The sequence below is a fragment of the Lycium barbarum genome, chromosome 12, assembly GCF_019175385.1.
Source record: "Lycium barbarum isolate Lr01 chromosome 12, ASM1917538v2, whole genome shotgun sequence".
Classification (NCBI taxonomy): Eukaryota; Viridiplantae; Streptophyta; class Magnoliopsida; order Solanales; family Solanaceae; genus Lycium; species Lycium barbarum.
Genome location: NC_083348.1, coordinates 56,441,777 through 56,447,214, shown reverse-complemented (window position 1 = coordinate 56,447,214; position 5,438 = coordinate 56,441,777). Strand labels below are relative to the sequence as shown.

The window sequence follows — 5,438 nt, the reverse complement described above, 5'->3', positions numbered from 1 at the left end:
AGGTACGGGGAATAGGGACGAGACGTATATTGATGTACGGCCCGTACTTCTTCAACCTGTCTTCAGCTTCTGAAAAACATCATCTTTCCTGCCTTACAGTTCCACTTTCCTGAAACACTACACAAGCACATCAAAACGAACAAAACTTGCTTAAAAACCAAGTAAAGCTTATAGTAAATAGCATCAAATATGCCATAATTTCACGGCACATCAATGGGTGCAGACCATCGTAAGTTCTCAACCAGATTAGTTATGTATCATCAAAGGCCTATTTCATTTCTAGATTTTAAATAAAACCTTTTTTTTGTTAAATAAGTTAAACTTTGTTGATCTTTATGTTGTTGCTTTGCTGCCAGGCGACATTTTCATTGTTTCCTAGAAATTGAAAGCCGTCAAAATCATTGTCATCATGCTTGAAATAAACGAGAAAGGGTTAAATTTGTTAGATTGTCAATTTCTTGGACCTCTAAAGTAATGAAGGTGAGTAAGTCATTGTGATACAGTAAAGATGGAGCCTTTATATCTGCCAATATAAAAAAAATAGGAATTCACAGTTAGGTTGCGGTTCAGACAGTGTTCTATTCTGTGTATATATCATGCTACTTGATTCACTGCTACATCTGTCACTCTGTGTGAGTTTGCCTTATTCATTTTTTGGCAGGGAGCACTAATTATTGTAAAGAACCTTTTCCTAATATACAGCTCAGCATCGTATATATAATCATTGAAATTATCTCTTACATAGCTTCTCTCCTCCAACTCTGACATGTGAATTGTCAATACTGTTGGGATATATACTATTAACCATGTGTTTGGATATAGTATTTATTGTAGAACAATTATTTATTCATTGTTTAATAAAGAATTAAATAGATCATGTACCAGTATGTGTGTCCTTTACTTATATAGTAGATGATTTAGTGTATAGAGTTTAGCTTATACACGGAAGATTAAATCGTCGGTTCTTATAAGTATAAAATTTATGTTCACAATCTAACATGAAAATTGGACAAAGCCATCGGTATGATTGTAGCCCAAGATTAATATAATGTATCTTCATTATGGGAACGGTATAGTTTCGTCTTCTTGTGCTAGTACATTTTGTATGTATTGAACGGACCAAGTAGAGATAAGTGTTTTTGTACTGAATATATAAAACAAATTCTCTAGTTCGTTAAATGTACTTATACTCTTAATCTTGATATAATTATTATGATCAATGTGATTTGTTCATTATTTTAATTTACTAAAAGGTACGACTCAATTGCGGGTCTATGTATTCTTGGTGAATTGGATAATGGCAAATTACATTTGTGAAATAATAATTAGTTGATAGAATCCATGTCTTGACTTTGAGATTGATGATACCCCTTTATGGATGCTTATAAGTCTCATGTGAAAACCCTGCAGGTGGATTTTGTATCCGTCACATGATGTAAGTTAAGCAGAAATATAAAGGATTCAATTAGCCAATGAATTAAATTGTCAGCAATTTAATTTAATTGATTGGTATCTGTAATCTTAACATGGGGAGTTAAATAAGTTTTAATGTATGATTTTGAAATTGAACTGAGGAGTGCAGTTACGATTTTTTAGTGGAATAATTCGTAATTTATTATGGTATGATTAATTCAGATTTCTTGAATTAATTCCATAATAGGAAGCCTCGATAATTAAATTTTGTGGTCCCTGCTGTGCCCGAATAATAAAGAATTATATGGAATATTATTTCTAGGTGGAAAATAAAGACCCAATAGGTTTTGGAAAAGGGGAAAACCCTAAACCTGTAGTTATAAAATAAGGGTCTTATTCCATAAGAAGGCTAAGGGTTTTACAAGTTTCTACTCTTTTTCCATAGAAATTTGCCCACACGAATTTCACAAATTCTGGTATTATTTGGGTTACACAGCAGAAGACTGTGGAACTGAAGGATGACGATCAACTGGATGGTGTGTGCTCGTGGTTGAAGATTCGATTCTTGGTCGCGGTCACGCTTCAAGAGATAAGTATCAATTTTATGTTTGATTAATATCTTGATTATGTGTTGTCTACATTACATGCAAGTTCGATCCTGGCTATCTGTATAGGTTAAAAACCGGATGCGAGGCAAACCGGTAAAGCGAGGGGACTGACTGATCTGCCTTCTTCGTCATTGGAACGACCAAGCCCGGTGACCCGAGCATTCGTGGCCGTTGGTCCGAATTGATCGTGGTCGTTGGTCCGTTTGACCGGGGCCGTTGGTCCGAATTGATCGTGTCCGCTGGTTCGTTTGATCATAGCCGTTGGTCCGAATTGATCGTGGCCGCTGGTCCGTTTGATCATAGCCGTTAGTCCGTTTGATCGTGGCCGTTAGTCCGGGAAATCGTGGCCGTTAGTTCGGGAAATCGTGGCCGTTAGTCCGGGAAATCGTGGCCGTTAGTCTGGGAGATCCTGGCCGTTGGTCCGTTTTGGTCATGGCCGTTGATCCGGGAGATCCGTTACGCGGTTGCCACGCGTCGATAGCATCCTGCCATGGTCAACCACCAACCATGTGTGCGTCAGATCGTACGGCCAACCTAATCCCACCAAATCTGCTCAGAGTTGTCCTTTTTATTATTATTCTAATCATTTGTATGGGAAGAGGCCCATAGAGGCATCACTATAAATAGAGCACATCCCCCTCCTTTGTAAGGGTTAGCTCCTTTACTTTCCAAGAATATTTATAATAAAAGAGCTCATATACACAATCTCTCTCCCTCAATATCTGATCCGGCCAAGGCCATTTGTTTCCATTTATATTGTGCTTCTTCCATTAAGTATTGAACATAGCTTCTAAATGTTCATGTCCATAGCAAATCGAGCAAATTATCGTTATTAGCCGTTTTATTACTAAATACTCACACGCTTATTTTCCACTATCAAACATATATCAAGATCCAAGCACATATCCTATACCCATCCACAAATTTAATTGATTATCCGAATCCGGGGTAAACAGCTATTTGCTTCCGCTGTTTATGCCTGATTTCCATCAAATACGGTATCTTATACTTGTTCTATATTCTCTCCATGCATGTAAGTTTAAAGCTTCGGCACCACAATGTTGCTGTGCAAGTTTTGATTGGGTTAGAACGTGACTTCCACGTTCTTATTGGTTTCATGCAATCAAAAACTTGATATTTTCATGGTTACAATGGATTTGCTCTATCTTTAGCTTAAATATGTCTGGTGAAATATGATAGGTAGATTGTTCCACCTAGCTTGTAGTTATTTTTGCCTTTTTGCAGTTAGAAGTGTGTCACAGAAAATATTCCTGCTAATATGGAAGCAATTGTTTCTGACAAGCAGCAAGAACTAATTGAAGCGGCCTTTGAGGTTTATGATGAGCTTGCCGTAGCATTTCTGAATTTAGCTTCCGTTTGGTAAGCCACATGCATATGGCGCTTGCTTTTTCTGTAATTCTTTCGACTCTTATAGAATTTGTACCAATTTTGTTTGTTCCCTTTTTAGAGTTTGGTCTATGTCCCATGTGCTTTTCATAGCTTCTCATCATGTATTGACTAATTTGACTTAGAATTTGTTTTTCCCATTCTATCAAAAAGTGCTATAATTTCAAATCTGATTAAGATTAACCGCTTGTTACATCAGGTAAATGAATGTGGAGAGATATCTTGTAGAATCAGTGAGAAATAATATTTGTACATGGTGAAAGTGATCAAAAGATAAGTTCCTATCCTATCATCCTAAATGATTTTTTTTTAAGACATGGAGTTGTTGTGGAAAGGTCTTGCCAACGAGATCCAATTGGAGGAAGTATATGATATGCAGAAGTAGAAAAGGCTGCAGATGCTTTATCTTTAATTTGGCTGTGCCTGTGAGTCTCTTTTACTTATCTTTAATACTCCTAATTATTTACAAGTTGTGCATTTGCGTGCGTATTCTTTTTGGTAGCTAAATATACATTGATGTAAAGAAAGGCAGCTTTTTTAATGTCAAGTGAAAGCCTGATTGATAAATCCAATAAGATTATTAAGGATTATACTGACCGAGGAACACTTTCGAGGTAACCATTAGACAAATGAAACAAGGAAACATTTTAATAGTAACTCGGAATTAACTGAAATATTGTCTATTTGAGTTTACAGTTGATTTTTTGTGCACCTTTTTTCCCTTTTGTGATGGAAATTTGGTGATTCTATTTATTTTTTTTTTGGAAAATAATTTCTTCTTGGATTTTGTATGGACATGTTAGAAGTTATATCTTACTTACACAAATATAGTTAACCATGTCAATTATGATACATAGTAGAAACTAAAGAAAGATATCCATGCAATTAGTTTTCATGTCTTATAATATGCACATGCATGTTCGCTTTTGAAACAGATGTCTTATCTATCTTAGCAGATAGAGTGCATCACTGACCATTATTTATAAGATGTAAACAAATAGCTTCAAATAAAGCTCTTACCCATTTTTGGATCAACATAAAATGCAGTTCTGCAGATACATTGCCTATTTACAAGTATTACAAGACGAACATGAATTACCATATGTGGGCTTACCGTTACAGGTATTATGTTAGTTTAAGAGAAAAAAAAAGTTGATGCTGTCCTAGGAAAGGGGAGTACCCTATCTAAAGAGCGTGTGCAAGTAGGAAGTTGAATTATTACAATGTATTGAAAAGCATCAAATCTCATTTTTTCGAAAAATTGAAACTCGTGTACCTACAATTATGAGATTATCCCAATTTTGAATTTTGGAGATTGCTTCTCTATTTTAGCAGCTAAAAGCTAGAATGCATCACAGACTTTCAATGAAATTATTCTTATGACATAGGACTTGGCCTTGATCATGTAGCAGACAACTTTGTTGAAGATGAAGAGAACTGAGGAATTTCAGGTGGTGAAAGAAAAAGGGTGTCAATAGGAGTTGACTTGATCCTCGATCCCCCTATATTACTCTTAGATGAGACAACTTCAGGACTAGACAACAGTTTAGCACTTGGAAGTGATTGAATTGCTCTCATCCACAACAAAAACAAAACTGAGAACCATAATTTTGTCAATCCATCCGCTTAGCTATAGAATTCTTCAATATATTTCTAAATTCGAAAATAAAAATTTAGGGAATTCTTTGTGATAGCAATATGTATGAACTCTTAAATTACCAAAATGTAAACTTACAAATGTTTGAGATATCTTATGTGATTGAGTAAGTTGCTAATCCATTTTCAAAGTTTACTTAGATGCTTTTGTTTGACCTTTTCTACTACATGTCAGAAAAAAATTGTTGGTAGATACAAAATTATGAAGTTCAAAGTTATTAGTTTAATAGCGCAATAAAAAAGGACATCAGGCATTCGTGCGTAGCACGAGCACGCTCATCTAGTAATAATAGAAGCTAAGCAGTTTTGGTTAGTCATTCTCTTGTACGTTCATGTATTGCTATAAATGGTTTA

The 5,438-nt window shown here is 35.4% G+C and overlaps 1 long non-coding RNA gene across 1 annotated transcript; it reads left to right on the top strand.

Annotated features, from left to right (window-relative positions):
- Positions 1-1,276: 1,276 nt before the first annotated feature.
- On the top strand, positions 1,277-5,166 carry LOC132622649 (uncharacterized). Its single transcript, XR_009575960.1, has 4 exons — positions 1,277-3,401; positions 3,628-3,853; positions 4,476-4,550; positions 4,817-5,166. It is a non-coding gene; the product is annotated as an uncharacterized LOC132622649 (long non-coding RNA).
- The last annotated feature ends 272 nt before the right edge of the window (positions 5,167-5,438 follow it).